The sequence below is a fragment of the Panthera pardus genome, unplaced genomic scaffold, assembly GCF_024362965.1.
Source record: "Panthera pardus isolate Hobbes unplaced genomic scaffold, ASM2436296v1 HiC_scaffold_8, whole genome shotgun sequence".
Taxonomy (NCBI): domain Eukaryota; kingdom Metazoa; phylum Chordata; class Mammalia; order Carnivora; family Felidae; genus Panthera; species Panthera pardus.
Genome location: NW_026527013.1, coordinates 134,046,260 through 134,057,721, shown reverse-complemented (window position 1 = coordinate 134,057,721; position 11,462 = coordinate 134,046,260). Strand labels below are relative to the sequence as shown.

Sequence of the window (11,462 nt, the reverse complement as noted above, 5' to 3'; positions counted from 1 at the left end):
CAGGGAATAAAACAGGCCATAAGCTTCCACTGGTGTGTACTATTTTGGGTAGACACTGGCAAGCAATTGTCTGTTTGTTTCTATCAATGCTTTTCTTTTATTACTTTTAATTTGTTATTATTACTGCATTTTCACCTAGAATAGTTAGGCAGAATGGGAGGTATTTAAGACTTTAGAAAGTATTTATTTAAGAGTATGGAGCACCAGGACTTTTAACCTGCAGGAGAAACCAAGGAGTAGAAAAACATTGAGTTAGTATTGCTGGCCTTCAATCTGGTTCATCTCCACCAAATAAAATGAATTTTCCAGTGTCTCCCATCTTTCCATGTAGGTTCCAAGCTCCTTTGGTACATTCCTGCATCTGTGACTTGCTCTTTCTCTTACCTGGAGTGAGCTCCATTCTCTCTCCTTCTAGATCCTAGTTCAGTTCCCATCTGATCTTTGAAGCCCCAGAGACCACTCTCTAGTGCCCTTGGGTTTCCCATTTATCTGAACTCTTACTGCTTTTACTGTTTTCATGAAACTAGGTAAGGATATGGAGGGCTCACAGATCAGATTGGTATCGAACTGGGACCCAGAATATGAAGAGCAGACAGGAGTATTTTTTATTGCAAGGTGTAGGGACTCACTCAAGTAGCTCAAAATAAGGACAGTGTATTGTGGACCCACAGAGTCCAAGAAATGGGCCTTGCAGGATATGAACTGGAACATATCAGAAAGCTAGGCGGCTCTCTTCCTAACTCTCAAGATCATACACTACTCCTCTGATGCTTTCCCAGGAATATTTGCTTTCACATTCTTCCCTTTGTCTCTCCCCAATTTCCATGTTATCATTTCAGTTTTCTTTCAGCTCAACTGCCCTCAAATAACTGAATTTGACTTTTAGGATCTTACTTCCAAACTTCAAGAGATTCGATCATTTCATCTTGTGCTGCATATCCAGTCCTCCGTTTGATCAGCGTGGTTGGCAGGGGCAGGGATTTTTGATACAGAAAGCTGCCTAAGCCCACTCCAGTGGCAGCCTGTAGGTGGAAAAGTTTCAGGGAAGGGGAAAACAAGTAGTGAAGTGCTCCAAAAGATATTCATTATTTGCAGAATAATTGCAGAATTATTTCCCCGAGGCAAAGTCCTTAAGGGCAAGGAATAAATTACATGTTGCTTATGTCCATCACTGTGTTCAGCACAATGCTGTTTATCCGCCACAGTGATTCACAACCCTGGCTACACAACAGAATCACCTGGGAAACTTTTAGGAACATTTCAGTATCGAATCCTCCCCCTTGCCACCACCAGAGATTCTGATTTCACTAACTGGGGACATGGCCCAGACACCAGGGGCTGCTGTGCTTTCCAGATGTCAGACTTAACTCTTACTGCGGTCAGGGCCATGGGAAACAGTACTTGTATAGCTGAAACAGTGATTGGCCTCATAACTGAAAACCTGGTAGAAATTCAAGAGCTATTAAGTAGCTTAAAATTCATGCCTGGCCTTTTTAGAAGGGTAACTGTAATTACATTCATATTGTCTTAGGTGGGGTGAATGCTAGTAACATAGGTAACTTTAGAAGGAGACATTAAAATTGCTTCTCGGCCTTTTGGCTAAGATCAAGTGTAGAAGGAGACATTAACATTTCTGATTTTATATGAAAAATTTTTTCCTCATTCTTGTAACTAATTTCATCAAGTGAGGTAGTCAATGGTTATTTCCACAAGGCTTTTTGAGCACATCATCAATACATCTTCAAAATGCAGTCCTGTCCCTGGATTCTTTGAAAGCAGTATTATATAATTAGGAAAATTTAAGATTTAGTAAATTCTGAATTGATGACAAATCAGAGTGCCACCTGAATGACAATTGTTTTAGTTTTTTCAGTGGTAACGCTGAAATTGGCATTGGTAAATTTAGACTTACTTAAACAAATTTTCCTTTGGAATAGCAAGGAGCTTACTTATTGCAGGCCCTAGATGGAGATGATCTTTCAGGGTACACTTTATGGTATCCTTGTGGTTGCCAAGGTTTGCCTTAGGCTTTATACCTATTGGATATGGTTGAGTAGTTGGAGAATTCCTTGAAAGTAGTTTCTGGAGTTCTTCAATATGATCAGTGAAATGAAGGAGATATTCCAAGCTAAACTGGTTCAAGTACATTCGTTCAACTGTTTGTTCTTAACGGAATAACACTGCCTTTCCTGCCAAGTGCCTCTGGGATCACCTTGGAACATTCGTTAACCATCTCTGGAAGTCAAGCCACCTTCATCTTATTATTAGGCACTGATTTTTGCATAGAATGTGATTCATCTGCTTTAATGCTTCCTACCCTAATTTCCTTCTCTGAGAAGGATCCATTTTTCCCAATTCACTTGCAGTACCCTTAAGGAAGGCATGGTTTGACATTGAACTCTTTGGCAAAGGGTCTCAAAAGAGAATACCTTGGAAGATATCTTTGCCAATTTTTGATCCAGCATAACCAGACTGAATTTCCCTCTTGCGTTATGGCACAGACCAGTGCAGTACCAACACTTTGCTATCCTAGAGGATCTTGTGCTGGACCTTCTGGATGTGAGGATCCCTTCTTGGACTTACCATCATGTGTCCAATGGTCAATATGTGAATTGTGATGTTAGCTATTAAGTTTCCTTTGGGGGCGGGGCGCCTGGGTGGCGCAGTCGGTTAAGCGTCCGACTTCAGCCAGGTCACAATCTCGCGGTCTGTGAGTTCGAGCCCCGCGTCGGACTCTGGGCTGATGGCTCGGAGCCTGGAGCCTGTTTCCGATTCTGTGTCTCCCTCTCTCTCTGCCCCTCCCCCGTTCATGCTCTGTCTCTCTCTGTCCCAAAAATAATTTGAAAAAAAAAATTAAAAAAAAAAAAAAGTTTCCTTTGGGGGCGATGTGAATGGCTTATTTTTTTTTCCTAGCCAGATACTGGCTTTGCCAGAGAAGGAGCAGAGAAGCCACCCTTCCATGCTGAACAGAGGTTAGTGTGTCTGACTGATAGGGACTCTGGAATATGCATTCTCATGTAGCAGACCCTGCTGATCACCTTGGCAAGAAAGCTGTGCTTGATTCTTGTGCATTCTAGCACTTTTGCATATGTTGTATTTGATCCCAAATCAAATGGCCTAAAGAGTCATTAAAGGTTTCATTGTGAACTCCTTTTTTTTAAATATGAAATTTTTTTTATCTTATAGGCTTTTTATTTTTATTTTTTATTTTTATTTTTATTTTTTTAATATATGAAATTTATTGTCAAATTTGTTTCCATACAACACCCAGTGCTCATCCCAAAAAATGCCCTCCTCAATACCAATCACCCACCCTCCCCTCCCTCCCACCCCCCCATCAACCCTCAGTTTGTTCTCAGTTTTTAATAGTCTCTTATGCTTTGGCTCTCTTCCACTCTAACCTCTTTTTTTTTTTCCTTCCCCTCCCCCATGGGTTTCTGTTAAGTTTCTCAGGGTCCATATAAGAGTGAACACATATGGTATCTGTCTTTCTCTGTATGGCTTATTTCACTTAGCATAACACTCTCCAGTTCCATCCACGTTGCTACAAAGGGCCATATTTCATTCTTTCTCATTGCCACGTAGGACTCCATCGTGTATATAAACCACAATTTCTTTATCCATTCATCAGTTGATGGACATTTAGGCTCTTTCCATAATTTGGCTATTGCTGAGAGTGCTGCTATAAACATTGGGGTACAAGTGCCCCTATGCATCAGTACTCCTGTATCCCTTGGGTAAATTCCTAGCAGTGCTACTGCTGGGTCATAGGGTAGGTCTATTTTTAATTTTGTGAGGAACCTCCACACTGTTTTCCAGAGTGGCTGCACCAGTTTGCATTCCCACCAACAGTGCAAGAAGGTTCCTGTTTCTCCACATCCTCTCCAGCATCTATAGTCTCCTGATTTGTTCATTTTGGCCACTCTGACTGGCATGAGGTGATATCTGAGTGTTGTTTTGATTTGTGTTTTCCTGATGAGGAGCAATGTTGAGCATCTTTTCATGTGCCTGTTGGCCATCCAGATGTCTTCTTTAGAGAAGTGTCTATTCATGTTTCCATTTCTTCACTGGGTTATTTGTTTTTCGAGTGTGGAGATTGGTGAGCTCTTTATACATTTTGGATACTACTAGCCCTTTGTCCAATATGTCATTTGCAAATATCTTTTCCCATTCCATTAGTTGCCTTTTAGTTTTGTTGATTGCTTTCTTTGCTGTGCAGAAGCTTTTTATCTTCATGAGGTCCCAATAGTTCATTTTTGCTTTTAATTCCCTTGCCTTTGGGGATGTGTCAAGTAAGAAATTGCTACGGCTGAGGTCAGAGAGGTCTTTTCCTGCTTTCTCCTCTAGGGTTTTGATGGTTTCCTGTCTCACATTCAGGTCCTTTATCCATTTTGAGTTTATTCTTGTGAATGGTGTGAGAAAGTGGTCTAGTTTCAACCTTCTGCATGTTGCTGTCCAGTTCTCCCAGCACCATTTGTTAAAGAGACTGTCTTTTTTCCATTGGCTATTCTTTCCTGCTTTGTGAAAGATTAGTTGGCCATACTTTTGTGGGTCTAGTTCTGGGGTTTCTATTCTATTCCATTGGTCTATGTGTCTGTTTTTGTGCCAATACCATGCTGTCTTGATGATTACAGCTTTGTAATAGAGGCTAAAGTCTGGGATTGTGATGCCTCCCACTTTGGTCTTCTTCTTCAAAATTACTTTGGCTATTCAGGCCTTTTGTGGTTCATATGAATTTTAGGATTGCTTGTTCTAGCTTCGAGAAGAATGCTGGTGCAATTTTGATTGGGATCGCATTGAATGTGTAGATAGCTTTGGGTAGTACTGACATTTTGACAATATTTATTCTTCCAACCCATGAGCACTGAATGTTTTTCAATTTCTTTATATCTTCTTCAATTTCCTTCATCAGCTTTCTATAGTTTTCAGCATACAGATCTTTTACATCTTTGGTTAGATTTATTCCTAGGTATTTTATTCTTCTTGGTGCAATTGTGAATGGGATCAGTTTCTTATTGGTTTTTCTGTTGCTTCATTATTAGTGTATAAGAATGCAACTGATTTCTGTACATTGATTTTGTATCCTGCAACTTTGCTAAATTCATGTATCAGTTCTAGCAGACTTTTGGTGGAGTCTATCGGATTTTCCATGTATAATATGTCATCTGCAAAAAGTGAAAGCTTAACTTCATCTTTGCCAATGTTGATGCCTTTGATTTCCTTTTGTTGTCTGATTGCTAATGCTAGAAATTCCAACACTATGTTAAACAACAGCAGTGAGAGTGGACATCCCTGTCGTGTTCCTGATCTCAGGGAAAAAGCTCTCAGTTTTTCCCCATTGAGGATGATGTTAGCTGTGGGCTTTTCATAAATGGCTTTTATGATCTTTAAATATGTTCCTTCTATCCCGACTTTCTCGAGGGTTTTTATTAAGAAACGTTGCTGAATTTTGTCAAAGGCCTTTTCTGCATCAATTGACAGGATCATATGGTTCTTATCTTTTCTTTTATTAATGTGATGTATCACGTTGATTGATTTGCGAATGTTGAACCAGCCCTGCAGCCCAGGAATGAATCCCATTTGATCATGGTGAATAATTCTTTTTATATGCTGTTGAATTCGATTTGCTAGTATCTTGTTGAGTATTTTTGCATCCATATTCATCAGGGATATTGGCCTGTAGTTCTCTTTTTTTTACTGCATCTCTGTCTGGTTTAGGAATCAAAGTAATACGGGCTTCATAGAATGAGTCTGGAAGTTTTCCTTCCCTTTCTATTTTTTAGAATAGCTTGAGAAGGATAGGCATTATCTCTGCTTTAAACATCTGGTAGAACTCTCCTGGGAAGCCATCTGGTCCTGGACTCTTATTTTTTGGGAGACTTTTGATAACTGACTCAATTTCTTCACTGGTTATGGGTCTGTTCAAACTTTCTATTTCCTCCTGATTGAGTTTTGGAAGTGTGTGGGTGTTTAGGAATTTGTCCATTTCTTCCAGGTTGTCCAGTTTGTTGGCATATAATTTTTCATAGTATTCCCTAATAATTGCTTGTATCTCTGAGGGATTGGTTGTAATAATTCCATTTTCATTCATGATTTTATCTATTTGGGTCATCGCCCTGTTCTTTTTGAGAAGCCTGGCTAGAGGTTTATCAATTTCGTTTATTTTTTCAAAAAACCAACTCTTGGTTTCATTGATCTTCTCTACAGTTTTTTTAGATTCTATATTGTTTATTTCTGCTCTGATCTTTATTATTTCTCTTCTTCTGCTGGGTTTGGGGTGTCTTTGCTGTTCTGCTTCTATTTCCTTTGGGTGTGCTGTTAGATTTTGTATTTGGGATTTTTCTTGTTTCTTGAGATAGGCCTGGATTGCAATGTATTTTCCTCTCAGGACTGCCTTCGCTGCATCCCACAGCGTTTGGATTATTGTATTTTCATTTTTGTTTGTTTCCATATATTTTTTAATTTCTTCTCTAATTGCCTGGTTGATCCATTCATTCTTTAGTAGGGTGTTCCTTAACCTCCATGCTTTTGGAGGTTTTCCAGACTTTTTCCTGTGGTTGATTTCAAGCTTCATAGCATTGTGGTCTGAAAGTATGCATGGTATGATCTCAATTCTTGTATACTTATGAAGGGCTGTTTTGTGACCTAGTATGTGATCTATCTTGGAGAATGTTCCGTGTGCACTCGAGAAGAAAGTATAATCTGTTGCTTTGGGATGCAGAGTTCTAAATACATCTGTCAAGTCCATCTGATCCAATGTATCATTCAGGGCCCTTGTTTCTTTATTGACCATGTGTCTAGATGATCTATCCATTGTTGTAAGTGGGGTATTAAAGTCCCCTGCAATTACCACATTCTTATCAATAAGGTTGCTTATGTTTGTGAGTAATTGTTTTATATATTTGGGGGCTCCCGTATTCGGTGCATAGACATTTATAATTGTTAGCTCTTCCTGATGGATAGACCCTGTAATTATTACATAATGCCCTCTTCATCTCTTGTTACAGCCTTTAATTTAAAGTCTAGTTTGTCTCATCTAAGTATGGCTACTCCAGCTTTCTTTTGACTTCCAGTAGCAGGATAAATAGTTCTCCATCCCCTCACTTTCAATCTGAAGGTGTCCTCAGGTCTAAAATTAGTCTCTTGTAGACAGCAATTAGATGGGTCTTGTTTTTTTATCCATTCTGATACCCTATGTCTTTTGGTTGGCACATTTAGTCCATTTACATTCAGTGTCATAGAAAGATATGGGTTTAGGGGCGCCTGGGTGGCTCAGTCAGTTAGGCGTCCAACTTCAGCTCAGGTCACGATCTCGTGGTCCGTGAGCTCGAGCCCTGTGTTGGGCTCTGGGCTGAAGGCTCGGAGTCTGGAGGCTGCTTCCGATTTTGTGTCTCCCTCTCTCTCTGCCCCTCCCCCATTCATGCTTTGTCTCTCTCTGTCTCAAAAATAAATAAACGTTAAAAGAAATTTAAAAAAAAGCAAGTTATGGGTTTAGAGTCATTGTGTTGTCTGTAGGTTTCATGTTTGTAGCGATGTCTCTGGTGTTTTGTCTCACAGGATCCCCCTTAGGATCTCTTGTAGGGCTGGTTTAGTGGTGATGAATTCCTTCAGTTTTTGTTTGTTTGGGAAGACCTTTATCTCTCCTTCTATTCTAAATGACAGATTTGCTGGATAAAGGATTCTCGGCTGCATATTTTTTTCTGTTCATCACATCGAAGACTTCCTGCCACTCCTTTCTGGCCTGCCAGGTTTCAGTAGAGAGATCCATCATGAGTCTTATCGGTCTCCCTTTATATGTTAGAGCACGTTTATCCCTAGGTGCTTACAGAATTTTCTCTTTATCCTTGTATTTTGCCAGTTTCACTATGATATGTCGTGCAGAAGATCGATTCAAGTTACGTCTGAAGGGAGTTCTCTGTGCCTCTTGGATTTCAATGCCTTTTTCCTTCCCCAGATCAGGGAAGTTCTCAGCTATGATTTCTTCAAGTACACCTTCAGCACCTTTCCCTCTCTCTTCCTCCTCTGGAATACCAATTATGTGTAGATTATTTCTCTTTAGTGCATCACTTAGTTCTCTAATTTTCCCCTCATACTCCTGAATTTTTTTTATCTCTCTTTTTCTCAGCTTCTTCTTTTTCCATAATTTTATCTTCTAGTTCACCTATTCTCTCCTCTGCCTCTTCAATCCAAGCCATAGTTGTCTCCATTTTATTCTGCAGTTTATTGATAACATTTTTTAGCTCCTCCTGGCTGTTCCTTAGTCCCTTGATCTCTGTAGCAACAGATACTCTACTGTCCTTTATACTGTTTTCAAGCCCAGCGATCAATTTTATGACTATTACCTTAAATTCACTTTCTGTTATATTGTTTAAATCGTTTTTGATCAGTTCGTTACCTGTTGCTATTTCCTGGAGATTCTTTTGAGGGGAATTCTTCCATTTTGTCATTTTGGATGGTCCCTGGAGCAGTGCGGAACTGCAGGGCCCTTCCCCTGTGCTGTCTTGAATAACTTGCGTTGGTGGGCGGGGCTGCAGTCAGACCTGATGTCTGCCCCCAGCCCACTGCTGGGGCCACAGTCAGACTGGTGTGTACCTTCTCTTCCCCTCTCCTAGGGGGAAAGGCGGGATTCACTGTGGGGTGGCATGGCCCATCTGGGCTACTTGCACACTGCCAGGCTTGTGGTGCTGGGGATCTGGCGTATTAGCTCTGGTGCATTGGCAAGGTGCACAGGGGTGGGAGGGGCAGGCTCAGCTCGCTTTTCCTTCGGATATCCGCTTCGGGAGGGGCCCTGCGGCACCAGGAGGGAGTCAGACCCTCTGGAGGGATGGATCCGCAGAAGCACAGCATTGGGTGTTTGCTCAGTGCAAGCAAGTTCCCTGGCAGGAACTGGTTCCCTTTGGGATTTTGGCTGGGGGATGGGTGAGGGAGATGGCGCTGGTGAGCGCCTTTGTTCCCTGCCAAGCTGAGCTCTGTGGTCCATCCGGGGCTCAACAACTCTCCCTCCCGTTGTCCTCCAGCCCTCCCGCTCTCCGAGCAGAGCTGTTAACTTAAAATCTTCCAGATGTTAAGTCCCGCTTGCTGTCAGAACACACTCCGTCCGGCCCCTCCGCTTTTGCCAGCCAGACTCAGGAGCTCTGCTTTGCCGGCGGGCTGCTCTTCCGCCCTGGCTCCCTCCCACCAGTCCTTGTAGCGTGCACTGCCTCTCTGCCCTTCCTACCCTCTTCTGTGGGCCTCTCATCTATGCTTGGCTCTGGAGAATCCATTCTGCTAGTCTTCTGGTGGTTTTTTGGGTTATTTAGGCAGGTGTGGGTGGAATGTAAGTGATCAGCAGGACGCGGTGAGCCCAGCGTCCTCCTATGCCACCATCTTCCTCACATCCATTCAATGAGGTGACTTTTGGATCTTACCCAAGGATGGGGGCTGGTTGCCAGGGGAACAAGCTGTGTTTAGAGGGTTGGTACCTTTCGTGAACTTTTATAACGCTATTCTGCTAACACATCAATGAAGTAGTCTTTTGAGTTGTAATGTATACAGATGGCACAGCTCAGCACTACAAACATTTTGCTAGTTCTGTGTTGAAATCTAAATCCAAAGAAAATTTGACCACCACTGATCAGAAGTATACTTTTGGTAACCCATGAGACTGTCAGGTACACTTATGAAGCAGAAACAAATAGCAGAATTATGGGCTCCACAAACTTTTGTGAGAACAACATGCTTTTTCTCTTAAGGAATTTTGATTTTGTTGCCTCAAGATATGAATTCTTGTCATCAGGTAACTCCCAGGGAGCACAGTTCCAAAGAAAAACTTTCAATATACCCCCTGAACAGTATTTTAAAATGCAAGCTCTAACTTGGGTATTTAGGTGGAGATTGTACCCAATTGTTTTCCAGAATTTCTTGTTGTCCAGCTTAATTTTGAAGAGGAAAGCCTCATTATTTTCCTCCCTCCCTCCTTCCTTCCTTTCTTCCTTCTCACCCTTTCTTCTTTTTTTTCAGCAAACATTTTACAATTATCTACTTTATGATGGGCTAAAGATACAAATATTAAAACATGATCCTGACCTTCAGAAAACTTTTTTCCTGTGGGAAGGGAGTGAAGAAGTAAATATGACAACCACTCTCTCTGATAAGATTGTATCCATGGTGTTGTGGGAAAAAGTAGTTAGACACCTCAGCCATTCTGGATGGAGTGGGGCACTCTGGAACAAAAAGGCATAGTGTTGGGAAAGGTATCCTGGAGGAGGTAAGTTTGATTCTCTTTGGGTATGTGGAAGAGAGCCTGTTTCAGGATGTAGGATGGAGAAAAGAGGAGACAAACAATGGGCCTAAAGGCAAGAGAGGAGGGAACATTAGGGACGTAGCAGAGTTCTGTGTTACTGGCATGCAAGGCGTCTTGGGTGGGGGATGGAGGACAAGAAGTACTCCAGTGAGGTTGGAAGAAATTGAATCAGGAATACTGACACATTTTTATTAAGGATTTAGAATTATCCAAAAGAAGTGTGGACACGTTAAATAGTTTTAATGATCAGATATTCCTGTTACCCAGATCATACTTGTGGTGTGTGGAACACAGACCAGATAGTGAGGCAGAAGGCAAGGATATGTATTAGAAGGCAACTGAAGTAGTCCAATGTAGAAATGATGAGGGGCTGACTAAAAGTCAATTCCAGTGTGACAGAGAAGGGAGGATAAATTGAGAGAAATTTTTAAAAAATATTTTACCCTGGATGAGTTTTTTGTTGTTTTTTTAAATTTTAATTTTAAGTTTGAAAATTTTTGTTTGTTTGTTTTAGAGAGAGAGCATTAATGGGGGAGAGGGGCTGTGGGGGAGGGAGAGAGAGAGAGAGAGAGAGAGAGAGAAAATATCCTAAAGCAGGCTGTATGTTCAGTGCAGAGCCCAATGCGGGGGCTTAATCCCATGACTCTGGGATCATGACCTGAGTGGCAGTCAGGAGTCGGGCGCTCAACTGACTGAGCCACCTAGGTGCTCAAGTCATAATCTGATTTTGGCTCAAGTCATGATCTCACAGTTGCTGAGTTTAAGCCCCATGTTGGGCTCTGGGCTTACAGCTCAGAGCCTGGAACCTGCTTTGGATTCTCTGTCTCTCTCTCTCTGCCACTCCCTTGCTTGTGCTCTCTCTCTCAAAAATAACATAAAATAAACATTAAAGAAAGATAAATTCTATCATAAACTATGTATTTTTAACAGTTATTTCCATAGCAAAGACACTTGTCTAGTAAGTCACGGCGGCCAGCATAATTTTACCTACTCACAGAACTTCCCTTTTTCAGCTTTTTTGCTCTTCCATCAATGAAAACTAATTAAAACAAAAACTAAAATGTTATTTTGGTTCCTAAGTTTCCATGTTACCTTTAGTGATTTTTTTAAATTTTCTTCATGTACACATGTGGTAGAGAAGGCTGCCACTGAACTGTTAACTATTCTTGTTGAGCCCTAG

At 41.3% G+C, this 11,462-nt stretch overlaps 1 pseudogene; it reads left to right on the top strand.

Annotated features, from left to right (window-relative positions):
* Nucleotides 1-1,579: 1,579 nt before the first annotated feature.
* Nucleotides 1,580-1,733, top strand: LOC128775820 (U2 spliceosomal RNA; annotated as a pseudogene).
* The last annotated feature ends 9,729 nt before the right edge of the window (nt 1,734-11,462 follow it).